Here is a 27980-nt window from a genome sequence, read left to right as displayed (position 1 = left end):
CCGGATTAATTTTGATCCCCTGGGGATGTATAACGTACGCCGAAATCTCGTACACACGGGGATTTTTGCTTTTCGCCTCCATCAGAAAAGCGGCCACCACGGCGGGGAATCGAGCCCGCAACCTCGTGCTCAGTAGTGCAACGCCTTAGTCACTGAGCCACCGCGGCGGGTCACCATGAAAACTTACTAACTTGCCCAGTTTTCTTTGTTACCCCACAACATGCAACGCGATGTTTTCGATTTCGGAAGCGATTTTGTCGATCGCCATTTCGGGGCCACTTTGGAAGCGCCCTGTTTTTCCATAACGACGTCATCAAAATAGGAAGCGCTAAAAATTTAAGCGTAACGGAGGCGGCGGTTCGGGTTCTGGTCAATCGATTCCCGCTAAGCACTTTCACTGTTGAATAGTTCATGTTGTGGGGAACCTGCGAGCCATGAGGCGGCCACGAGTCGTTCGCTTCCTGGAAGAACAGAGACCATTTGATGAACAAGGCCGTGAACATGGAAGGGAGAGTTAACGACGCCCAAGAGAATCACGAACCGACCAGCAACGGGAAGCCGAGGCAAAGTGCCGAAGGTTGAGCCATCAAGGCAAGGAGCAATAACGCAACACCTATAACGCAGCGACAATGCGCCGTTACCATGACGCCAGGCATGAAAACGCGTTCAGAGGTGCGAATTCGAAATTCAAACACATTTTCCTCGATTGCCATTTCAACGTCAGTAGCGAAATATGCCATAGACTCTGGTTCGACAAAGATGTCTGCAAAATAAAAAACAAAAAAGATTCAGGCGGAAAGGAGATCGCCCTTCTGGTGCTGGCTTATAACTTTCCGCAAAGGCTTCCAACGGTAAGAAGTTCATTTTGTGCGGAACGTCCAAGGAGGCCCTACTAAATAGTGTCATTCCCAAGTACGCAAGAAACTGTCTAGGTATACCCTCCGCGCCCGTCTTATCGCCCTAGCCTGAACGTGGTCGAGAACAGCCTTGTCGCACTCCCTTTCGCGTTTGTGTGCATAAGGCGTCTCTCTTACTGCCGCGGTCACTACGGAATCCGAGGCCAGGTGGTGAACGTTTCAATCGATGTGCAAGGAACCCTGCAGTCCCTCCCTCACCACGTCGACAGTGCGGCGGAGGTTCACATTAAGCGCCGACCTATACACAAGCCGACTTACAAGTCCGGAGTGGTCAATTCCGGAGTGAATGAGTTGGGAGCGGGAAAAGCAGGAGGGGGCAGGAGCACGCAGCGATGGGCTTCACGGGCTTACTGATGACATGGCCGTTGTGCTAGCGGACGTTCAAACGGCTGAATGCCATCTGTACGGTATCCTCAGTGGTCGAGCGGATTGGGTTGGTGTGCTACAAAAAAGTAAGATCTCTAAGACGGGAGAGGAAACCAGACAGCCCAACGTTTGTCCACTAGAATGAAAATGGGGTCATTTTAAGTTGCATTCAGGCAATTGGCTTGGAATTATGATATGTAGCAAGTTGCAAAAAAACGTTTTTTTTTTCATGCAATCCTTGGACTGCGTCCAGGTGCGCAGGTTATCCTTCTTCACAGAATGAAAGAGCACTAAGTTTTTTCCCGCAGTGGGAAATTTTATCCATGTAGGGCACCACCGCGATCTTTGAAAAGTGCGTCAGTACGCCCTCTGTATCTGTGTCGAACCTTGAAGTTGACTATATGGATGCTACTAAAAGAAGGCCCGCTTTTGTCTCGCCTAATTTATGCCGTATCACAATTTGTGTGTTCTCTCTTTTCTTTATGTACATATTTTCGTGTTTTTATTAAAACTTTAGCGCATAGTAGTGGTCCATCCCCTTGTATTTGTTCCTCCTCGTTGTCGTCGTTTTCAAGCCTTTTATTTCAGCATGTTGTGAGGTAGCAGCTTTGTGTTGTTTTGGCGTCCATTCGCGATACTCTGCATGCCGATGCTCCTTTAATCGCCACTGATATTACTCCGAGAGAACGACACGCGTCCGCCGCAGTGCGAGTTAAAACTGTAGTTGCTGATACCGGTGCTAGTGCAATTATCAGCCTATTGAGCAACTTCTGGAAGACGCACCGGCGGTTGCGGGGGGAATAACAGTTGTGAAAGACGGGTCGGCGGTGGTGAGAAGGAGCACCGCAGAGGCGCCGAGTAAATCGGCTTCAGAAAACTGGCGGGATAGACGTACACTGCTTCACCGTAATTAAGAGAATATGTGAAGTAGTGGCGACGTACTTGTGACGTTTCGGTAATTTTTGTATATGAGGTCACAGAATCTTGTTTGTGCGATTGACGGCCCTGGACCTAAACCACAAGACACATGACTGGGAAATTGTAGAGGGGCCTGTAGTTCCATTTCATCGCATGACTTGAAGCCTAATGGGCAGTTAACGCACGGATTAAATACGATTTAGGGCTGGTCCAATTGATTTCATAGACTGGCTCCTGCACGCGTCACTGCAGCGCAAACGTTGAACGTTTTTGGAATGCTTTTTGTGTTCTACCGGTTAAAAATGTTTTAAGTGCAATGCACTTCTTAAGCGACCCTGAACCTGCGTCCACCGGCGATGTCCGCGCACGTGGAGATGGGCGCGCGCAGCCTGGCCGCTGACATGGCACATACCCACGTGGGGGATTGGCCAAGAATCGGGCGTGAGAAGGGCTAATGCACCTGCTTAAAGGAGTACTGACACGAAATTTCAAAGCTGAGATCCGCTCTAGCAATCAAGTACAACGACAACACAAATAGGTGTCTGTGAATAAATGCATCTTTCTTTCTTTGTAGTTGTGTGTGTGTGTGTGTGTGATCTCTCTTTCGCGAACATTACCGAACCGCGCAAATTCAACTCGTGCATTCGCACTTTCACATTCTTCCCCTCGGGGAAATGCGGGGATTTTTTTCCTGGTTTGAAAGAAGCTGAGTGGGATACTGAATTGTAGTTCTTTAAACGAACAAATTTCTATCTTGCCTTCATGGCACCCATAAACCTCGCTACTACACCCAGAGTGGGTTACCACTTATGTTATTTGGGCTTCATTTTATTGACTTCTCGTATATAAGCAACACTATCTATAAAATATTCTCGCGCAGTACAAGCATCTTCATCTGCATGTTTAACTTCCATCCGAGTCTACTACATAAAATGTATACTAAGCGCCATGAGCATATCGTAGCGCACGGTACAACTGGCGGACGCTTTGCGGTCTTCAAATTTGAGACGTACTACTGCACGTACTGAGCGCCATGCTAAAAGAGACGTAGTACCATGTACACGAGCAGCACAGTATGCTCTCGTAAATGTCTCTCTTTCTTGGCGATGCTAACCGAGTATGTGCCCATAAGTTGAGCAAACGGAAACGGATGCTATCGCATCATCTATGTCATCAGACGTGCTTAGGTGTCATCGTAACTTTTATTAAATTTGGTTACAATCATCGTCGTACGCGGGCAAAATGATTAATATAAACGTTGATGAGACAAGCAGGGACTACATGAATAACTGAAAAGCGCGGGTATTTGTGTCGTAATTATGGGTGAGGGAAGGGAATGAATGAACGACTTGACAATCAAAATAATTAGTAAGAATCAAATAAGCTGAATTGCTTCGGAGTTGCTTTTGAGCTCTGAGTCAAAAGATTTAAAATACAGCCCCAGAACAAAAATTTACGACGCATTAGGATTTGTATGGAAGTACATTGGCTACTATAATTGTAGGGAAAAAATTGCGCCGCAAGACAAAAAATCGGTCAACACAACTATATTTACTTAAAGTTTGTTTAAATAAAATATGTGCTTGTGGATAGCAGGATAAATGTGATAGAAAGATTCCCTATGGCTACCATGTAATGACGTGCGAAGGATTCGGTGGTGGTGCTCACGACAGCACGCGATATTCGTATCACCTCACTGTTATAAAATTGAGCCTCTTTTCAAATCTAGAACAACCTGTTGATATATCCCTTTTTATGCAAAAGAACATCACTGACACTCAGCAATGTTCAGCGCAATTCGAAACACAGTCATCAGCAATAACGTAATTGACTATTTCAATGAGTGTGTAAAATTGGGCTTGTTCGTAATGCATTCTCGCAGGATGAGCGCGAGGCAGACACAGGACGAGACAAGAGAAGGGACGAGGACGAGCGCTAACTTCCAGCAAAGTTTATTTCGAGAAACAAACGAATATATACCCGGCCCCAAAACAGTGAAAAAAATACACACAATCATCTAGAGATAACACAATTGCCATGGGCGAATATTTTATAGCCTCAGGAATTTCAACTCCTTATCACAAAGTGCGAGCGAGGGGGGGCTGACACATCCGGCCCCACTCTACGAATCTTTTCGGCTTGATGATTTCGCAAGTAAGCCTACTTTTGCTTTTCCCTATCACAAAACGTTTTTGAAAGTCCGGCCTACAACCCTTTACAACACTCGTACTGCACTACAGTGTGAGGAAACCATCGCGACCATTCATGACATTGCGTGCATTGTCGCGGAGCCTATTGTCACGAAGTAAAAAAGGACGCAGTTGTGTTCAAGGAAAACAAGTTTATTAGAGCGAACATGTGCTCCCGTGACAACTCAAGAATACACAGGCGGCGAAGCAGCAGTCAACAAAGTGACGTGTGTAGGCAAGCTCCGGCGATTCGAATGCCTCGGTGTCTGCTCTGCAGACTTTTATTTTTCGGCGCGAGTGTTTCTGCAACCGTCGATATACATACCGAACAATGTAGATCAAAGAAGAATATTCTGGGCTAGTGACGTTAGGGCGAAACGCTCTGCTTATCTGAATGAGATAGCCCGTGCGGCATAAAAATAAAGAATGGAAGACGCGCTTCGCTTGGGACACAGATAACCGAGCCGAGCAAGCCGGACAGTAAACAAACAATAAATAAACAAACCCATACATGGTTCGCGGCACTATTATTTAAACAGCGACCGGTCTGTCCTACATACTGCCAGAGTCCGTCAAACCATTGACGGACTCTGATACTGCCTACCACAAGAAACAGAGATCTGGCACACCACAATTTTTGCACACGAAACGAAGAGATTTTTGTGCTTCTTGGCACAACCTCGGTTTACTTTTGCGTCTGAAGATTTTATCTTTAATAAGGTGGCCAGTTTTTTCGGGGCTGAAAACACTACTTTTACGCTGGCGCGTGCTCCGTTTTTTTTAGGTTGTGCGATAAGCCATGAATATAGGGAACCAAGGCGCATTTAGGCATGGGTAATGACGTTTCTTGTGGAAGCGATTGTTTTGAGATATGCTTTTTGATTAAAGATGCGCTACCGACATCTGTATGTGCGTAGGTTAAAAAGCATTAGAGAGCCTCAAAGACTGCTCATTGAAAATACTGACCATTAGGTGGGGGCACGACTTATGTAGGGCATTGCGGAAGCAGAGGGTCACAATGACTCTTTTAACAAGTTTTGAGTGAGCTTAATGGAATTGGAAAACAGGTTTACCGCTCCTAGGCTGGTACGCCCAGCAGGTGCGGTTATAGTGAAAGGAGAAAGCTATGTCTAATTGTAGGGTATGGTTGGATGGCAACTCGTGGGTTCGATAGAGGGGCTTAAAACGGTCTCTGATAAAATTGAGAGTGAAAAGAGCGTGTGATTCGCAGGAGCTACCCGCCGCGGTGGCTCACTGGCTAAGGCGTTGCGCTGCTGAGCACGAGGTCGCGGGTTCGATTCCCGGCCGCGGCGGCCGCTTTTTTGATGGAGGCGAAAAGCAAAAACGCCCGTGTGTTCGAGATTTCGGCGCACGTTAAAGATCCCCAGGTGGTCAAAATTAATCCGGAGCCCTCCACTACGGCGCGCCTCATCGCCTGCGTTGCGTGGGCGCGTTAAACCCTACAATCGATTCGCAGGAGCTAGGTTCACAGACAAGAAAAATCAAGTAGTCGTCAACAAATCTAAAAATGCGCAATACTTGCTTGTCGTTGAGGTCACAGGAAACGGTTTGTGCCAAGTTTGGCTGAAAACAGGTCGCTTAAAATTGGATCAATGCAGAAACTTATGCAAATTCCCTCCTTTCGGAGGTAGGGATTTTCCATCCCCTTGGATAAGTGTTGCTCGCAAATAAACCGATACAAGTTCCGAAAAACGCCCGACCGACACGCCAACACTGTTTTGGGAAGTAATGCACCCAAATTTGTCGATGAATAATTCAATACAACTGAGAAGCCAGTCATGAGGGATCGAAAAATGCAGGTTTTTTACATCAATGGAAAATGCGTACATGCATTTAAACGCGGTGAAACAAAACCCAGAACCTCCTGTGAATTTTTGACAAAAAAAGGATCGTCTACTGTAAAGAGTCCAAAGCCTACTTTGTAAGAACAATCCAACGCACTTCTGCCAAGTGTTTCGAACTTAGCCTACAAGAATGCATCACCAACAAGCCCAATTTTACCCTCTCGTCAAATATCTTTCTAGTACAACGGTCCCTTTTATAAGCTCGCTTCAAAACCCTTGCTCCACCGTCGCACTGATCGCCTTGACCACTTGCTGTGCGCGTGGGTTGACTTTCTGCTGTCGGAACAATATGCTCCCTAAAGATGTTTCGCGTATTTTTGGTGGGTTCATCCCATCCGTCGGCCACGGCACAAGAGTGTGCAAGGTCCTGATGTCAGAGCGCATGCGACAAGCAAGGCTGCTTAGGTAGTGGCTATCGGCTCAAGTACTTGACAACATGGACGTCTCCGTGGGCAGAAGACCACTTCGCGATTATCAGCGCTTCACTAACCAGACAATAGAAGGCATCTGGACCTGCGAATTGGTGCGCCTGAGGACTGGCAGCAAAGCAAGGTCAACGCAAGAAGAGAAAGGTAAGTGTGATATTCACAAGCTTGCCAGCGTACGTGTAAACTTGCCAGCGTACGTGACAGAGACACTCTCACTTGGACGAAAGTTCGCGTTTGAGCGTATACTTTCTGCGCCTGAAAGGCTGTCGCTGGTGGGTGAAATTTCTAGGAGGTCTGCGGACTCTGAGCAAGGCGGCTTTGTTTCCGCAGGTGTCCACGTTCTTCTCCGTTCGAAGCAGCACAACCTCTTCAATTCACGAGCAAGTGAAGCTCTTTCTCCCGTATTGTAATATTATAAGAATGTAGTCATTTCCAAGGTAAAATCCTAGGCGAAAAAACTTTGCGTAAAGTTTAACCTCACTAAACTGGTTAGCAGTATGGCGAACTCTAAAAAAAACTTTTTAGAAGTTTTTTAATGCAAAAACCCATAAGACAGAGAAACCATTTCGAGTAATCATGTCCGAAAACGGCACTTGCCAGAAGTACGTCGCACTGTCCTCTTGACAGTGGACGATCTGTTTCTTGTCAAAAATTCAGATGAGGTTCTAAATTTTGTTTCCCCGCGTTTTCATCAAAGCATGTACGCATTTTCGATTGATGTAAAAAACCTGTATTATTCGATCCCTCATGACTTACTTCTTAGTTGTAAGTGCATTGACAAATTTGGGTGCATTAATTGCCGAAACAATGTTGGTGTGTCGGGCGGGAGTTTTTTGGAACTTTTATCCGTTTATTTTCGAGCAACATTTATCCAGTAGGATGGAAAGCTCTGCTTTAAAAGGAAAAAAAATTTGCATAGGTTCCTGCATTCCTCCAATTTTAAGTGACCTGTTTTCAGCCAAACTTGACAGAACCTTCTCCTGTGACCTCAATGACAAGCACGTATTGCACATTTTTAGATTTGGTGATGACTCCTTGGTTTTCTTGACTGTGAGCCTAGCTCCCGCGAATCCCACGCTCTTTTTACTCTCAGTTTTATCGAAGACCGTTTTAAGCCCCTCTCTCTAACACACCAGTTGCCTTCCAACAACACTCTACAATTTTTGGACATAGCTTTTACTATTCACCAGAACCGCACCTGCTGGGCGTACCAGCCCAGGAGCGGTAAACCTCTTCTCCCTTTCTATTCAGATAACTCAAAACTTGTTAAAAGAGGCATTGTGAACCACTGCTTCCGCAATGCCATACATAAGTCGTTCCCCCACCTAATGGTTAATTATTCCAACGAGCAGTCTTTAAGGCTCTGGAATGCTCGTTAACCCACGCAGTTACAGATATCGGTAGCGGAGCTTTAATCAAGAAGCATATCTCAAAACAAACTCTTCCACAAGAAACATCATTACCCCCGCCTACATGCGCCGTGGTTCCATATATTTATGGCTTATCGCAACAACCTAAAAAAGATCGGAGCACGGGCCAGTGTAAAACTAGTGTTTTCAGCCCCGAAAAAACTGGCTACCTTATTTAAGATGAAATCTGCAGACGCAAAAGTAAACCGAGGATGTGCCAAAAAGCTCAAAAATTCCTTCGTTTCGTTTGCAGAAAATGTGGTGTACCAGATCCCTGTCTCTTTTGGTAAGCAGCAAGTAGGACAGACCGGTCGCTGTTTAAATAATGGGCTCCGCGAACACACACGCAATGTCATGAATGGTCGCGATGGCTTCCTGACACTGCACTGCAGCACGTGTGTTGTAAAGGGTTGTAAGCCGTACTTTCAAAAAAGTTTTTGATAGTGAAAAGCAAAAGTAAGCTCACGTGCGAAATCATCGAACCGAAAAGATTCGTAGAGTGGGGCCGGAATGTGTCGGCACCCCCTCCCTCGCACTGTGTGATAAGGAGTTGGAATTCCTAAGGCTATAGAATGTTCGCGCATGGCAAGTGTGTTATCTCTAGATGATTGTGTGTATTTTTTTAACTGTTTTTTTAGGGGGTGGGTATATATTCATTTGTTTCTCGAAATAAACTTTGTTAGAAGTTAGCCCTCGTCCTCGTCCTTTCTGTTGTCTCGTCCTGTGTGTGCCTCTCGCTTAGCCTACAAGATTGACTATTTCGTTCGATCTGTTAGCACCTCAGGCCTAGCGATGGCGATAGCCCGCAGGGTTATTCCAGGTACTCCAGAAAAACACAGGGTATTTATTAGCACCGCTTCACTGCCCGTTGAACAGGTGAGGGATTACTGGCCCATGCGAAAAAATAAACCCACTGCTACAGTGAGATAAAGGTGTCTCACCATTATAAAGCGGTCAAATGGATCAAGTTTAAGGCTTTAAAAGTCTTCCAACTTGCCTTCTCTGGTGTTTCTTCATGAAAAAAAGCCTTTGCGCAAGCCTGGACGACGCTGCTGTACGCGAGCTATTATAGCATGTGTTGTGCAGTGATGTCTTTTCTTCACAGGTGCTGGTGAGGCTCGGCGGAGCCTTGTATATGGTAGCAAACGAGCGCAAAGCTATGCAAAGCTAGGCTGGGGTTGCTAGGCAACGCGAGGTGATGTCATCGCTCCGCGAAGTTTTTTGGTGCGATAAACGAATGACGCTTGGCTTAAACAGTTCTTCTGTTAAAAATCAGCACCACTTTACCTTTCAAGATATTACTAGGGCCGCTTCTGTTTTTCAAGCTGTCACTTTGAAACTTGATAGTTGGGAGATGGCGTAGTTCAGTTGTACTTCGTAAATATTACCAATGTCGAATGGTCTCAAATGCTTAGGTGTGATAAATATGCCCCCATGTTTTAACGAAGATTTCTGCGACACTCCCTAAGGCTGGGTTGAACGCATATGTGTAGCGCTCAGTAAGCGCCGTCTAGGATTTGCAAGTTAGGACGAATGCCGACTCAGCAATCCCATATATCTTAGCAACGTGAAAACGTCTGTCTTGTGTCTTGTAGTTTGCACTGTGGTTCAACCCTATAAAATTTTGAAATCCCTAACTTTGCCAAGGATGTTGTTGTGTCCGCTATTCACGAAGTCCCCTCAAAAAGGGGCGCGGTGTTTGCTCTGCCACATAATCCGCATGTTGTTTGATAAGGAGCATATTCCAACAGACAGGAAATTGGGCGCAGTCTTCCCTCTGCACAAGTCCGGGCGGCTCACAATCCCCCAAAACAATAGGCCAATCGCTGTTACGCCTTCATTTCCCAAAGCCTTCAAAAAAAGTCGTTCATGTAGGCCTTTTGGCAGCAATACGTCCTGTAATTCGTTTTAACCAACACGACTCTATGCCCGTATGACCAGTGCAGTACAAACTTGCCTTTTTTGCTGAGGGACATTGGCTCTTCTAAGCTCTCACACCCGAAAATTGAAAAAAGTATACTTCCATGTAGCAATGATGATTTGTAGATTCTTAAATTTGTCTTATGTGGCCTGTCCAACACGCTTTGCCAGTGGTTGTGCAGTTAACCGAATGGCAGGTGTAATTGTGTTTGTTATGAAGGCGCTACCACCGTGCCTTTTGCAATGACTTGAGGGTAGCTTCCAGGCTCGGGGCTAGACTATCTTCCCTTGAACGTTTTTGTCAACGACATCCGTATCTTTATTAGGCACTCTTTACTTTCTCCCTACGCCGAAGATATGAGGCTTTATCGCGCGGTCTCTTCTTTGGAACGATAGTCCGGCTGAACGATACCAATGCAATTTCGGCCTGGTATTTCTACCAGGCAGAAATTGCATTATGTCCAGGAATCATTTAAAACTGGATCTTTTCAAAACTATCGTGATACCACAAATTCGCAGGACTTTCCCTCTCATTTTTGCATACTCTCTGGACGGTGGCCTCGTAAAATGCGAAGCTGCAACGCAGGGTTTTGGATGCAGGATAAAAAACGGCTTTTCATCTCGCACCTAAACTTTCTGACCAACTCTTGTTTTGGCATGATCTCGTCTTGGCATGAACAACTCTGCTTCGCGTCATTTCTTGGGAGACCGGGTGAATCACTGAAGCCACTGAGTGATCGTTCGTGCTTCGTCTCACTCTACCATGCCCTAATTTTACATAATCTCGAATTTGCCAGTGCAACTTGGAATTGTTTAAGCCTTTCGTTATTTCTTTGACTGGAAAAAGATTCAAAGGCGCTTCCCAAAAATTGTATTGATTTGTTACTCACCACAGAGCCATTGTGCACACGGAGAACTTCTCAAGCTCCGGCATCTGGATCACATTTCTACCAGGTGCTCCAGGCGCGATCTGATTGTTTTTTTCAGTTGTGTTTATTCGATATTTTACTTCCCTTGTTTTTTTAGTTCAGTTCATCTTCGAACGGCAAGCAGACCACTGCACCCGCATGGCTACTTTAATGTAGATAGCACACTGAGTCTACCACACAGCCGATGCTACCATTCGTTTCCCAGCTTATTTTTGCATTTTATTGACACTATCTGTGATGACTCAGTTTTATTTGGGCACTCCTCGAAAGATATCATATCTACGCATGTCGGGGCATGGCCGTATCTGCCCCTTTCCCTCTGTTCTTGTGCGTCTTACACCAAAATTAACCCGCCCCCCTCATTTTCTCTCGCCACCCCCAGTCCGATGGGGTGGCTCAATGGCTAAAGCGCTGTTCTGCAGAGCCCAAGGACGAGGATTGAACTCCCGGCCGCGGCGGCGGCTTTTCTGGTGGATGCCAAAAGCAAAAATACATGTGTTTTCAAGATTTAGGTGCAGGGTAAAGATCCACAGGTGCTCAAAATAACCCACAGCCATCCACTACGGCGCACCTCATTGCCTGTGTAGCGTCGGCGCGTTAAAAACCACAAAATCCACCAAAACCAACCTGCTCGTGCATTCCCTAACTTAACTTACGTTTTCTACAATCTCTTCTTTAGAAATCCTTTTTTCCATTTTTGTTAACACTTCACTTTGCCAATATCTGCACATTTATTTTCACCCATTTCTGATTTACTACGCTTTCTTGTATAATGTCTGTTTATACGTCTTATATTTTTCATGTACCCAGTGCATCACCCGAGAAGGTCCCACGATGTTGGTGAGCACTCAAAATAAATAAATATAAATTATAAATAGGTGCACAGCACGCCTAGCGATACTTCACGTTTCCCTACTTCGTTTATGCCGACTCTACAATTTCTCATACCGGAGCACCGGCGGTGCAGTGCCGTTAGCACACATTTCCCGTTGCGTTCGCATTAATGAGCCCGTAACTCAGCAAGCTTGAACTTGTTTCTAGGACATGCAAAGCAAACTTTGAAAACGCCGCGCTGACCCTTTACCAGGAAGAAAGACTGGAGAGATACAAAATGCACGCACCCGAAAGCGCAAACAGCAATTACTTTTAAAGCGAAGCTTCGTTGTTCGCACTGATGTCGTTGTACGCCATCACGCAATGCAGGAAAGTCAAGTTTGTCTGACGAATATGATCAGTGATCGTGGGGGAAGGGAAAGAAAAAAAGGATTCCTGAGGGCGGAATAGCACCGGGGTATCTCGATTTATGAAGCCGGCGTCTATTCGATTGCTCCATTTCGATATTTTTTTTGTTACTGCATGGAAAACTGCACCTAATACAGCCTACTAAATCTATCAGTCATCCCAGAAGATGCAAATCAATGCAGCTAAAATAAACCGTCAGTCATAACTCCAGCAAGCAGACGCACGCTTACAATAGTTGCAGCCATTTAGGTGGGTTACTTTACGCCGCATAAATGCTCCTCACAAACGTAGCCGGCCCCCGAAAATTCAACTTCGTTCTTAGAGGGGGTTCCGCGTGCTTGTCAGTCATGCGGCACTTCCACAAGCTATACAATCCCATCACAACAAATATACCATAGGGCACTCCAGTAGCATCTAGAAAAGGCAAGCACCGAATTGTATAAGGGGTAATGTCCATATCCTTTTTAAGAGTTCGTTGCGAAACATCCCAGAAAAACACCACGTTCCGGCACAAAAAAAATGGCCCCGTATCTGCTCCTTTCGTTGCAGATGTCGCCGAAAGACGACTGGCGCCCCTTCCAAGTAAAGGCCTGCCTTCTCTTTCTCGCTCTGCTCTTATGCTGTTCCTTTCCCGTCTCGCTCCTCCCTAGATAAGACGCCAGAGGTTTGCTCATGTCAATTTAAATTTACCGCGTTCTACTGCTCCAAGTCGGGTGTCTCGATTCCAGCGCTGCCGTACGGCGAAGACGGGCGTGAATTGAGGCACCATACTACAACATTTACAGAACCACGATGCCCTACTACACGAGTGTTCCAAGCGGAACGTACATCCCATCTAGTCGAACCTTTCGTTGCTATTGCCTTATGATTTCTTAAATGCCACCAGGAGGTAGCGGTGCCAACAGCAGGCGACGTTGTTCTGCCGTTGATGTACTATTTTATTTCTATCGCAAAAACGAACCATCCATACACTTTTTAATAAAAAAACACTGGAAATAGTACTTATTTATTGCTTTTCTGCCTTAAACTTGCTTTATGTCTTGTTCTGGTTAAACAATGTTGACAAGTATGAACACTGACACCGGACTTAGACGTTTAGATTTGGCTGTGGGTATATCAGACTATTGCGCAGACTTTACTTAACTTTTGCCTGATTGCTGAATCGAGTCACATACAGGCTACAGACAGACAGGCCAAAATTGCTGCGTTTTAGTAGCCCAGGAAAGACGGTCGTCTTTAAAAAATAATGATCAATGCTTTCGGGTTGATTACATAGGTGGAAATTGTCAGATTAAGTAAAAGACATACCTTTCTCGTGCAACCATGTTTTCACTGGGAGCGTTGATCGCTTCTCGGTCTACTGGTAAGATCAAAGTGTAGTTCCATTTCGACATGGTCGGAGTGAACGCCAAGCAGCAGGTACCGATTCGCACCCTACACCCCAAACCCGAACGTTAGGCCAGCGGAATGCACACCCGGGAGTTAATATGGGTATCCTAGAAGAGTGGTGCGTACCTCCAGAGTAGCACATACTCGCAGGGTGGAATTGCCCAACCAAAGACTCTATTACTATCAAGTTTCGCTTTAAGCCGCTGTCGTCGTTAAACAAAAAGGTTCATGATTTTTTTTCAACCGTTTCGGAAAATGCCGGGAAAGTGGTGGCATCGGGCAGCCATGGCGCATGCATCAGCCACCTATCCTGTGCTCTCATAAACAAGAAAATTTGCCTCACGGAGGCAGGCGCGCATTGTGCGTGTGTGCGTGTGTGAGTGTGCGTGGGTATGTGTGTGCGTGTGGGTGCGTGGGTGCGTGCGTACGTGAGTGTGTGCGTGTGTGTGTGTGCGTGTGTGTGTGTGTGTGTGTGTGCGTGTGCATGTGGGTGCGTGTGCGTGTGTGTAAAGGGGGCGGGGCGGGGCGGGATGGACGAGTGCATGAAACGAGGTCTGAGCGTGACGGGAAAGTACCGTCTGACGATTTAAATTATCTGGCACGCGAACCGTGTTTCAATCAATCTGTGTTTTCTGCGTTGTTTGTTATTACTTGTCTCTGTTCATCCACCGCTTTCCGAAGGAGTCGGAAACAAACTTCAAGGAAGGTTTTACTCACACGCGGAACTTGAATCGCAAAGCTGTGTTAGGTGATTGATGAAGGACACGAAGTTGAGTTTCAGTACCGTTGTGGCGTCGGGGCGGACGTCGGCGGGATGGCATTTCGATGGCCATATTTTGAGCAAGAACACAATGAGCTCGTCATTTTGGTTGAAGCTTTCGTACACCATTCTGCAAGCGCGACTCATCGTCTCTAGTGGATGCTTTGCACGCCGAGCTTCTCGAATCACGGCCTCTTCTTGAACCGTGCGAACTATCCGCGGCCGGGCCGTGTGGAGTGAATGATCACCTGCAGCAGCTGTTACATTGAAGTCGCGGCTCTTCTACGGTACAGAGCGGATGCGCACGACGGCACTAGGACGGACGAACGACGGGCGTACGCTAAGACGTGTCTTTCGCATTCCGAGCAAGTGTTGCCACGATACGGTTAACGCTGGAGTTTTTGGTGGCCAAAGTTGGCCAATATTTCTGGGTGGGCATGCTTAGCTTAACGAACGCTCACTCGAGGCACGCGCGCACGAGCGCTCCGCATTATCTTCGTATTTAAAACTGCGGACATCATAGACAAATGATTTTCTCAACCGGTTCACTGTTTAAAAAGTCAGTTGCCAGTTGTGGTTTCCTGTGCGTGCATCGTGTGTTCCTCCAGTCTTTCGTACTTTTAAACTTAGCGCACCATTGTTAGATTTATGTATACCTTCTAACACCCGTGAATTCTTTGATCCCGTGTTGCGGCCTATATGGTAAAATACCACTTGAACGAACATCGTTTAAACGAACTATTCAGTGGTACAAACTTCTTGAAATCCGTGGCTAAACCGCCATTGAACACAATGCAAACGCCCTTCGGTTGAACATAATTCACCGCAGTGCGCTTTTCAGTTCTACGAACATATTTCATTGCACCATCGTGTGTGTTTCGGGCCATATTTATCCCTTCAACAAGCACAACCCGCATTCTTTGTAGCACAATGTTTGTTGAGGACACCACATTGTATTAACTCGCAAAGAATGATTGGCGCCAATTGAACTTTTGGCTGGATTGGTAATCTATATCATCTCGTAGCCGGCCGAAGTTATAGCCATACCCACAGCTACTTCTTTAGCTGTGCAACCGGCAAGACTACAATAAAAAACATTCGCGTGCTGGTTAAGGGTGAGCACCGCACGATAACGCCTGCCTCTAGGCAAAAAATTGATGTTGCGCGCAGGCTGGACTCCGGGTAGCGCCAAGTCAGAGTTGGGACGGCATTGCGATCTCGGCGTCATCATTGTCGACGATTAAGAGACAGCGACAAGTAATCGCGGCTGCATAGGAAAGTGCGCAGCTTGGCCCTTTGTGCAAGAGACTGTGCGGTGGGTATTTCAGTAAAGTCGAAATAATTGAAGAGCTTGGGCGTAGTGGCTGAATTCATGATCACTGCCGTCGTAAGTGCACAAGTACAGCAAAAGATTGCGGCATTCTACAAAAGGTGCTAAATATTGAATAACCGCTTGCAAATACAGAGAATGGCAAACAAATGGTTTCAGATATCGTTTGAACACACGATGTTTCTGGCAGCTTGTGGTCACAAGCTGCAAGATGCTTATTACAGTTGAGTTAACTTTCCCGGTAGCAAACATTTTCCTGAGGTCAGTTGTGGTTCTTTCACGCTAAGTTTCACTGTATTTGTGTTTTTTACAATACTACCCAGCCAAAAAACTGCCACCACCATTGCTGTTCTAAAAATTTCTTCACTGTCGCGTTATTTGCTTGGAAAGAGCGGAGCACGACTCAGGACGCATTTAAATGATACTTTATACCACTACCGCTGTTTACAATGCTAGCTGCTTTTTCAGTGTATAGTTTTTAACTCGTAACATTCTTTGCCGAGTACGCCTGCAGCCAGGACCATGTAACTACCTGCCTTTCTGCAAAAGCTCAGATTTGGTGGAAGTTATATCTGCAATAGTTATAATAGCGCATAGGAAGATAATTGGTCGAAAAAAGTTTTGAACTACCAAAATATAAGAAAAACAGAAAAAAACAGATAAAGGTGGTGAACCGTTTAACAACCTATATTTTCACAAAAATGGAAATTTGTTGGAAGTTCAACTTGCAATCTTTTAATCTTTATAATAGTGTAAATGGAGACTTTGTTTGAACAGAAGTAAAAAACGAAGAATAGAAAAAATAGCGAAAAGTGGCGAACCGCGTAACTTCCGTATTTCCACAAAATTGCAGATTTGGGGGAAGTTTCACGTGTATTCGTTATAATAGCGTAAAGGGCGACAACTTTTCAAACCGAATTTTCAAATACAAATATTTTAAAAAATATTAAAAATGGGAGCAATATGGCGAACTGTCTAACGCCCTGCATTTCCAGAAAATTGCATATTTTTCTGGAAATGCAGGGCGTTCTGGAAATGCATTTCCAGAAAAATGCACAAATGCAAAAAAGGCTGATGTGGAGAAAGTGCCGCCGGTAATCGTTATAACCGCGTGTTTATAGAGAAAATTGGTCACGCAAAATTAAGAAAAACCCAGAACTTTGTTGCAAAGAACTCACACTCTAGACAAGCGTAATAAGAATGCTACGCATGAGTAGGAAATATACTGAACTTCTACAGATTTTTTTTTCTATTTTCGATTAATGGCTGCGTTTTACGTTGGGTATACGTTGAGAATAGCAGATTTGAACATACTGTAGTTAGCCACATGACTGAAGCGGCAACCAGTGCAGTTAGTTTGTACGGGAGTAAACTCTCCCACCGAGCAAGGCAGTGGGGATGGACGGGCTGCACTTGTGTTGATTGACACCGGAGAATGCATATAACAACCCCACTGTTACGCTCAAAGCCAGCAGGTTATGAAGCAATTAAGCAGTCGAGAAGCAAGGCAGAGGCAAGAAGTTTAAACACAACGCTCGGGATTTTCCGTGAAAAGCAGTATTACGCAGTAATAACGTAGTATTCACTCTGCTGACACTTAGATGTTATCGGGAGACTCATAAAACGATCCAAATTCCGGCAACACTGTTGAACATCCTCAAAATGTATCACTGTCGTGCGCCTTTGCTAAGCTTGTAATGACACCCCAAATTTTGTTGGTTCCTTTCAAAATCAAGTTTTTATTGAAAAAGTAGTTGTAGCAGTGAATACGCTTATTTTGCGTACTCGTAGGCGGGAAACCAGTTAGAAAACAAGATTTAAAAGCACCAAACAGATGACTAAGGAAGAGTCATGAGCGGACACTTTGCAACGGTATAAATGACTGCGTGTGGTTTTTGTTGGGTCGAGGCTAAGTACTTCCGTGGGAGCCTATTTCACCTTCCCAAGACCCCGTGATAGCACTGTGTGAGGTTCAAAACGGGACTGTAATAACCATACGTGCTACACTGAATGAACATTTGGCATCACGTTCTCCACCCACATTGAATTGTTGCGGAAGTTCAAATGTAAACTTGCAGTCTGAGGCAGACCCCAATAACAAAAATTACCCCTAGGCGGTTTTTCGCAGGATAGGTCCAGTCCAAGGCGAAGCCAGATAAGGCATTTTGAGAGCCACTGGAACTGACAGAAGTCGTTTGAGGGAATAAAAAAATGTACATCTAAAACCCACCTGTAAACAACATGTCAGTATAAGCCAGCCGTGTTGCGCCTGGAGTGACAGTTTCGTTTCCCGCTTCAGAGGAAATATGACAGCATGACAGGCGGATGTAACGCCCAGAGCATTTTGGGGGCTCGATCCTTCTGTAGAGATTTGCTGTATGCGGCTATTTCAAACTGTTGAGCCGTTCCTTCACCACACAAAAGTCCACACTGACCGCTTTATGCACTGGCGCAGAAGACGACTTAGGAAACATTTTTCACAGTATCACACATGCAAAAAAGAACTCCAAAAAGAATTCTAGTATCCATACCTCTGCACAGCCATAGTTTACACCTCGAAAGAAGAGTGGGACGCTCAGGCCATTTGCAAAACAATGCCTTGGGTTCTGGATACGGTGCACCTTAAAGTGTCGCATGCTAGCTTATGGTTTAAAGTTGCGTTTTTAGGTCAAAGTTTTCAATTCCTTCCCAACAAGGCCCTCCTCCATCACAGGTACCCCTCAGTTTATCCCTCTCCTTTTTGTCCGCTATACGGAGACAAGGCCCCGGTGCAACATCACATGTGGGCCGGTCCGTATGATCCCCTCCCTCAAATCAATTCCTCGGAGCTCTGGGAGGCAGCGCTGAGCTGCTCTGACCTGGAGAGACAGAAGGTCAAGACATCATGATAGCCCGGGCTACGAAGGTCGCCGCACAGATCCGGATGCCGGCCACCTCCCTCGCTTAGAGGTCTTCTTTATAAAGTGCTTCTTTCTCTTTCTCTCTCTCTCTCTCTGTCTCTTTCTCTCTCTCTCTCTCTCTCTCTCTCTCTCTCGATGCCTCAGGGATGGCGATGTTACGCCAAAACTTATACCAGAAAAGCCAACTGTACACGGGAGGGCAGTTGATGGTAATGATGATGAAGGTCACGGAACTCGAGGCTTTCTCTGATGAAAAGGCGAAGTTCACGATCCAATCAGCCATATTCAAAATCAACAAAATCCCCGAGCTAATCGAGTTAGTACATTCAGATGCCTCTATCTCAATCTGATAGATACAAAATGTTAACACCCCATTCGCTTAGCTCAGCGTGGTGGCAGATTTTGGCTATGGCTGAGTGGATTGCGGATTTGCATTGGTATCGGGGGGAAATTGGCAGTTCAACCATGTTTCTTCAGGAAAGGCCGTTCGACGTTTTTTTGCACAGTTGCCTTTCTATTGTTTCCTCTTACCCATTGAGGCGGTAGTTGCATTTTTGTGTGCGTTTCTACTTCAGTTAGTTTAACGCCGGTAGCAATACACCGCGCAATCACCGAATGTTTAACGTCGGGTTATGGGGATCTATAGGTCTGTTAATTAGAAAACGCGCATTGTTAGCCGTGATTCAAAAATAAACTGCTTGTGTAATGTGAATGTACGATGCATTCCCCATTTGACGCGAAAAAGCAGGAATATACACCGTTTTCTGTAGAGCACTTCGCCCTTCAAGCAGTGGCCCTATTTAAACCAAATCCAAACTGTGAAGTCTAAAGGTGAAGTCTACTGCTATAGAGCCTAAGTTCCAATGAAAAGTTAAACCCCGCCGCAATGAAAGCCCTAATTCAAAGACCAACCATGGTCTGCGAGCGCATTTCAGCGTCATCATCATCACCACCTGCACCACCAACACTATCATCATCATAATCATCATCATAATCGTCGTCGTTGTGGTCGTAGTCGTCGTCGTCTTCGTTACCTCTCTGCTGCAGTGTGTTTAGAGTTGGCTTTCCTGCAGTGCATTTTCTTTTCATCATCCCTTTCCTGCAGTGCTTTTAAAGTTGGCTATTCTACGGTGCATTTCGCTCGAAGGCACGACGCCATCTGCGGGACATAGAAAGCTTCTTTTAAGAAATGAACAGTCAGAGCAGAAACATGTTTTGACCGAGTGCTGGTTTAATAAAGGTGATGAGATTGTGTAGTGTGGTGCGCGCACTGACGTATACAACTTTTTCTATGTTAAGTGAAACCAGATAACTTCGCCTGGGGAGTACAAAAATGTTTAAGATGAGCGTAACAGGATTTAAAAAGTTAGGTAACCACAACGTCATTAAATAAAGATTTTGAAGGACTCACGTGACTAAATTCTCAGGGCGGACTGCGACAAGGGCTCCAACGAGGCGCACAGGGCCGGAAAGTAGAGGAATTTGTATTGAGAACTTCAAACACGAATATTGCAGGAAATACCAACTTCCCTGTTTTTGCGTATTCGTAGTCATAATTACAACCATCATCATTCTTACCATATTTGTTGTCTCTTTAGGCCCAACCAGATCTGCTCCACAATCATCCGACTGCTTCTTTCGTGCATCATAGCTCATTTTTCCCTACGAGCCGTATCATCAATAACCTCCGCCTGTTTTTACATCTTTTTGGCTTGTCCCCTTCTCCATACGTGATGTCCCTGGCTTAGCCTTCTCTGATAAATCCTTCTTCTTTCGCTTCTCTGGACTTACGACGCGTACCACACGAGTTTTTGAGCATTACTCATTGTTCTTGTTTCAGCATCTTTTTGGCAGAAGCCTTCCTAGGATAAAACATGTTATTTATAAATTTTCCTATGCACCATCCTAGGCAGTGACTCCGCTGCTCTAACACGGACGTTAGGCAGCAATAGTGCAGCTTAGCAAGAAGTCATCGGCGCCGGCTGATTTTCCGCTGGTAGAGGTAAATATTAGTGTCCATATGAATTAGAATCTTGTGCTTGCTGTTAGGGGTCCTCAAATGATTTCACAAAGTACTGCATTTCCCTCTACTACGACGTGCAAAGCAGCCCTTAGGAAATTTGAATCCATAGTCTTGATTATGGCTGGGCCGATCAGCCCACTGTTAATAATTTGCTTTTATACATCCTGCATACCGTCATGTATATACATATGGGAACTCAATTCTCAAGGGAGACACAGAATGACCTGTACATCTGGGACGTACTCATTAATTTTCATATCGCCGTTCAACAGGAGTTACTTTGGCACATTTCCTGATGCATGAACCATACCTAATGTTGTCCTCGCAGTACTTTAATGTTCCATAAGCTACTGTCACCCTTGATTAACCTGAATGCAACCCTCACTCGGGGGCATGGACCCATGATACAAGTTTGATATAACGTTTTTACTTTTTTACTTTTGCGGAAAAAGCAATAAAATTATATGTTCTTCGTTTCGGGAAAGTGTATGAGCTCATTAAAAAAAGGAAGACCAAGGCGTGTAGTGAAGCTATCAAAGCAAACAAAAAGGTGATATGGTACAACACGGGGTGCTACGTCTAATGAAGTCGTGCAAGCTAATTGCGCGAAACACCTGCACCAGCAGTGCGGTAAATTGACTTGTGGCACGACAGGGGGAAAATATTAATGGCTTATCGGCGTGTTGCAGTCAAGCCAATTTTCCAGAAGGTTGCACACATGAATTAGGGTCACCCTTTGAGGGTGAACAGCCACGCTAGAAAACGGTGAAGTAAAAACGAAGCATGAAACTGACTCGATGCCAAATTACTTGAAGCTTGCATTGTTTATAAAAAGCCGCTTTTGTCCTCTATCGCAGCGAAGGTAACTAGGGCTAAAGTTCTGTGCATTTTTGGTTTGCGCGAGCAAGTACATCTTGTAAAAAAGCCTACCTTGCATTGCAGAAAACTGCTCTAACTTGTTTTGTCAAAGCTTTAAATAAAGATTTTACCACAATTGGTTAGTGAGATGACTCCATGGGCACTCCGGGTTTCATTTACTAGTCAACTCTAGTTATTTCACAAGGGAGTTTTGAGCTTTACAGAGTTTTCATTGGCTGTCAATATATGGGGATCCATGGCAGGAATATGACCACATAATGCAGGTGTAACACTTGTTTGCTCAACACTATCTCGCAACAAAGCATGTTACAATGAGCCGCTAAGACGAATATTTTGTTAACGCGGGCTTCACCGACTTTTGTACAATTATGTATTGCACAGTGAAGTTGTAAATACCATGCAGTTCCGGTATGTTCAATACATGGGTTTCTACGAGATATTTCTCTGCTGCGAGAAAACTGTCATCTTTCCACATTTCCTTGAGTAATTCCGAAGTGCAGGTCCTTACCATTTATAATTATGAGAAAAATAAATACCGCCATTTTCTTTACGATGGTTCTACTTCACACAGAAAAACACGGCTCCCAAATAAGGACGAAAAGTTTACCTAAGTGAATAGATATTATGAAGACATTGTTCGCACTGAAAGATAGGATATAGGGCGGCAATAGACGGGATGATCGCTAGGAATATGCAGGAGTTTCGTTCATTCCATGCTTCACTCCTATTTTGCGTCCCCTCTTTCCGCGCTAAGAATATTTGCAATGGCTACAAATGTTTTGCCAGCCTACAGCTGGTAAGCATCCAGCATATTCTAAGGCTGGTTTTCTTTTCCGCGAAGTAGGGCGTCATTTTTTCACCAACAATTCATTTCTCTCGGATACTCGCTCGGTGTTGTGTCGCCTATAATAATGTGTAATCGTTACAAATTCCTTGCCCCTAGAAGAAGGCCGGGGAAGATCCAGAAAGAGTTTCGGGGATTTCAGGGATATAGCGTCCAGTCAGTAGGCGCGACTTTCAATCTGCTGACCTGCTGATATGCCAACTATGGCGGTACGGCCAAGACAACTAGGCTGCGTGAGTGTTGCTTGCTGAAAGCAAATTTGCCTTGAGCCCCATTTTGTTTGCAAACTAGTAAAACCACTCTTGCTCATGAAATTGTACGTCCTTGACGTGAAATTATGTAATCGCGATTGTCGGATCATTGTCACCCATCGGTTGCTCGTAAGGCAACTACCACTGAACCACCATGGCACGTGATTATCAGGTTTTGCATGAAGGTTGCTTGGAACACGTCAATGAGGTCATTCAGGGGGTCTCAAGGGTTCGGACGGCTTTCTTCTAATTACGAGTTCGTGTTTTATTTCTGATTACGGCGCCAGTTGTAAAGATGGGGATGAAAACACATGTGCCAATGAGTGAAAAATACAGATGTTTGGGGTACATGTCCACACGCTCTAGAACCCAATGTGCTATAATCCATACCCATCTAGATCAAGTGACACCCTCTTGCAGCTTCTGCGCGCAAAGCCTTCACTTTAACGATGTGTGTGTGTGTGTGATAAGGTTTCACAAGCTTTCTACCTGTAAAGCTCATGCATTACTCACCGATAAAAAAGGAACAGAAAAGAAATTAAGAACGTAATTGATAAGAGCCCCACAGATGAAATAGCAACTGCGGTCGAAGGGGGCGTACAAGAAAGCCATAATACAAATTCAAAAATAGAGTAGGTGTCGTTTCCTGTGTCATGCGTTTGTGGGCATCCCGAAAATGAATAGGTTGTAGTATCAATTCAGCGACAACAAAATCTGAGTTTGCGTTGCTTCCACTGAAACTTGGTGTACAAGTTCGCCAGCCGGGAAATAGAAATCAACGTAGGGTCCAGCAACTTGTCGTTGCATCACATTGGTGCAGATATGTTAGTAATGGAAGGAAGAGCTGTGCTCAGAAATAATAAGTTGAAAAAAAAAATGTGTAGCGAATCACCAAAAGCAAACAAATGATAAGTGTCTCCGCTCAGGTGAATTTATCGCACTACCGAGTTCTCCTCGGCTCAGATATATTCGATGTGCAAAATTCCACGTGAGAAAACACTGCAACTTTTTACCTGGAACTTGTTCCATTATAGTAACGACCTAACCGAATGCTGTAGCCTCAAGGCTACAAATTTAAATTTCCCCAAGATATAAAGGCGTTTATGCATTAAACTGTTTTAACCTACCCAATTAATTTGGCTGAACAAGGTTGCAAAAACGGTTGACGGAATTTTGATCTTCAAGAACTCGATTACAACTAGCCGAAGTTTTTAATCAACCATCAATGAATGGTAGCTTCAGCTAAAGCTGTAAGTCGGAGTATGCCTGTCTGACTGAGGCCTCATGTTTTTCGTATAATACAATACAAGGGGAGCCGTCCCATGACGTTTGCACGTTTTGAGGTCGACATTCTCTTCACACACACGTCAATATTACGGTTTGTGGTGGTTATGGTGGCAGGTAAACCGTTGCGACCTGATTAGTGATTGAGCGGGAGGTTTTAACACAAAAATACGCGAGTGTGTTGCGGTTTAGCAACTAAGGAGTGAACTGAAAGTCCAAGTGAGTTTGCTGAGCGCCTGAATCTTTCCTCGGCTTTTATACTATAGCATCATTCACTGTGCGTTCCAAAAGTCGAACATCGCTCAAAAACGCCGCCAAATTTTTTCCACGGTTGTTCTTAATGGCAAACATTTGAGGCGTTTTTTTCGAAATGAGCCGGATCCACCTAACCCGAATTTCAGAAACAAGCGGAAGTTTGTTACCGGACCTATATGAAACGCTTTAAAGGCTATTATGTGATATATTTTATGTTAGCTAGGGGAAGTTTATGGGCACTGTAAAGAAGATAGTCACCGAGGTAATGTAACGGACAATCTAGTGTTTGGGGGTATGCGCCAGTGCGAGGACAGTGCTACAGATAATCTTCCGTCTGCGGGCATGCACAAGGGCCAGGACACTATCTTGGTTCAGTTTTGGTCACGCCCTATCGCACCCGCTTGTCTCGTGCTCGCCCTGTTCCGCCAGGCTGAAACGACCGCTTGGTTTGGACCCACTCATCGTCGTACCCCTTTCTATCTTCCCAATAAATACCATTTCAGCACAAGTAATTAAAAACTCTGCCTTAATTTGACCAATATTGGGGTAATAAGTTTGGATTTGGCTAATATTGAATTGAAACATTCAAGTTGATGAGGCACTATTAAGAAAACTTTATTTAAATTGACGTTCAAGCATGGTGCTATGGAGGTTTAGAGGAAAAGGCATTAAAATATGCAACGGGGCCCCCACAGCAGCAAAAATATGCAAGGAGAGCAGATGTGTCTTCTTGGCACCATTAGCAGATCTTTTAGAATTCTTCCCTAGGATTATCTTCCTGAGCACGCGGAGTAAGCAACCGTCCCATTAATTTGCCATCAATTTCGAAAGCGCTTCACAAAAAGGCGGCAAATATTTTATTCGTCAGCTTGATGAAGTGGTTCGTACTCTCGGGGGGGGGGATATTTGCCAGGGCTTGTAAGCGGCAGCTATTTAGTTAAGTAGTAACGTATTAAATATGGAAGTAAAAAATAAATATAAACAGAGTTATTTCGTAGGGACGGGTGAGACGAAATGAAATCATTTTTTCATTTCAGTTTGGTCTCAGTATCATCTTGTTGTATTCGTCTTCATTCACATCGTCGTTGACATCTGGGAACAGATCTTTCGCCGATCGCCTAATTGCCGTTTGAATTCATAATAAGCCAGATCCGAAAAGCTGGAAAAAAAAACTTCCGAGAACATCCACGAAACAGTCTGAACAGTCAAGCCACGGGCAAACTCAAATTGGGCAAATGGATTTGGCTTATTTTGATCCGTGAAACAGCAGGATTTGGCTCATTTTTGATACGGCCTACGATCTCCGTATACGTTTTCAGGGCGTTATCTCAACTATTTCATTGCCACGTTTTTTTAGGGTAAATTTGCTGAGTTTTTCTTGTGTCTGCAATTTTATTCGGTTTAGGTTAGGTTTCTGAATCTGCCTCATTTAAAAAAAAAAACGCCTCAATGGTATGTTTACAATTTGCGCGAAGCTTTACATGTGGATTGCTTCTTGTTTAACGTGGATTGCTTACAATACTGCTTAGCAGTAAAAAGTGCTTTCTTGATAACTTTGTATTACTCTTCATACCACTTCGTTTTCCAGCGTAACATTTGAGCGCAAGAAACTCAAATGGTGTTCTGATTGCATCTTTCGCAGGCATGCATATCGATCCACGTTGTTCTGCTTTCTGTGACAAGGAACGCTTAGGAATACGTGTTATCGAGTTTATGCGCTGAATGCCTAGAATGGCCGACGTACTGCGCGGTGTTCAATCCAATAGAAAAGAAAGAGGGAGTCCAGTCAGTGAATCTTTGGGCTTGGTTTTTCCTGTAGCAATAATAGCTATGAAGCTACCTGTGCAACTAGGCAACCCTGCTTATCCTTGGAATATTCTACAATGAACAGTTAATAGGTGCAGTGGGTACAAGTTATTACTTGTCTTTTTTCATAGTGCCTAGAAAACCCAAAACCCAAATCTCTATATGAACATGCTGGTAACTTAACTTGTGTATGCTAACTATGAAATTCTCCCTCGCCAGCCGAAACCAGGAAACACCGAAATTGAGGTTTAGTGGGCCTGAGAAATTCTGCAGAACCATAGAACCATCACGTTATTTAAACAGCAGAGCATAGTTTGTTACTTGAGGCGCGCACCCTCAACACCTGTTCGTGTGCTGCTTCCCTGGTCGCGACTTTCCCTCGCACTTCTTGGCCGAGCCATTCCCCCGTCCACTTTGCCGAGCTGAATTTCCTGCTAGCGAGCCGCCGCATAGAACAAGGGTTAATAGCCCCGCTGTAAATATTACAAACGGTGTTGTGTTGTTCGAGAGCTTCATAAAATTCATGATACAAATGTTCTAACTTTTACACATAGCTAAACGATTTCTTTATTCCTCTTTGAACGCATGCCAGACCACTCAGTATGATTCCATTACTGTGAAAGTATCACGTTTCGTGACGTGCTCTCATTCGCTGTCCTCTGGGGAGAAGGAAGGTGTGCGATTGATTAAAGATTAGCAAAATAAAAGAAATTCGTGTCGTTTTAGTCGGCTTTAGTTTACTTCAATTCAACCCCACAGGAGCGCAGCGTTCTGTAACAATACCAGAGACGGAAAATATTGTGTAGCAGACTAGCCACTAGCTTAACCAAAACGTAAAGAAAAATATAAAACGAGTAATACTTACCAAACAAGCTACACATAAACGTTCGCGGGTCACAAACTCACGCGGACAAATCGCATTTTCTGCACCATGTTTTAATGGGTTACCAACGAGGCAAGGCAAGCTTAGTATAGAAAACCGCGCCACCCCGAACAATAAAAACAAAATTTTAGACACACAACAACTTAGGCTGTGAAAAAAAACCCGCCTGATTTGCCGTCTCACTTACTGTACCCTTACCTCTCTGCTGCCTGTCTGCTTGGTTTCCGCTTGCCTTCACGCCAAACACTGTCTGGATGTCATTCTCGCGGCTGGTCTGCGCTTGGCGAGATAGTTACCGCTGCCATCGCATGGCTGGCGGCCAGTCTATGTACGTAGAGCCTGCCCATTGCGTAACCGCGGCTCCGCTTCCAGGGAGGCTGCCAACGCCTGCGTTGCAACTTCTCGCGAATACCGCCATACAGGGATCGAAACTTTGGTATTTGCACTGGGCAGCCAATATCTCGAGACCGTACACTTCTTCCTCTTTTCGCCTGGCTGTCCTCCCTGCGGATTCACGGTAGTGCGGCTTGAGCAGTCTCTCTCGGGTGGCTGTAGCCACAGCGAGACACGAGCGTAGCTGTCAGCGCGAGGTGCCGTTTGATTTAGGGCTTTCGACGAGACCTCCAGCAATACAGATGCTAAAGTTAGCCTCATGCCACCCTGCCAGCTGTAATTAACTTTCGCGGCGTCATCTAGCAACTTCCTCAAGAAGAGTCGTTTCTTGTGGCCGCCCATGGTGAGTCGTTGGATTTTTTCTTGCCGCAGTCGCTAACTTACATATATTAAAGTATAATTAAGAAGAGGAAAAAAGGAAGCAATTTATTCTTGTGTAGGAGAGGCGATAACCTTGGTTGAAGCATAAAAGGGAGCTGTGGGAACAGCCCTTAGTACTGGATCCTGTAAGTTTACTACCCAAAGTTTACAACCCAAAGCTGCTGATAAAGGGCTCCATCAGCTCTCTAACCCCACATTCCTTTCCTGTAGTGGTATTCGGGGTACGTGAATTGCTTAGTCTAACATTAAAATTAAGAATGAAATATTATGAAAACATGAAGCCTAAACTATTGAAAACCCGATGAGTAGGCTCACAGAACCCAAAAGCCAGAAACAAGACGTTCAGAAACCAGAGAGAGAGAGAGAGAGAGAGAGAGAAGATAGAAGAAGAACAAAGTGTCACTAGTACTATTTCAACA

Source organism: Haemaphysalis longicornis, unplaced genomic scaffold, assembly GCF_048455015.1.
Source record: "Haemaphysalis longicornis isolate Haplotype H1 unplaced genomic scaffold, Haemaphysalis longicornis Haplotype H1 scaffold_10, whole genome shotgun sequence".
Taxonomy (NCBI): Eukaryota; Metazoa; Arthropoda; class Arachnida; order Ixodida; family Ixodidae; genus Haemaphysalis; species Haemaphysalis longicornis.
The sequence above is the reverse complement of the archived record's forward strand: the minus strand, read 5'-3'. Positions refer to the sequence as shown.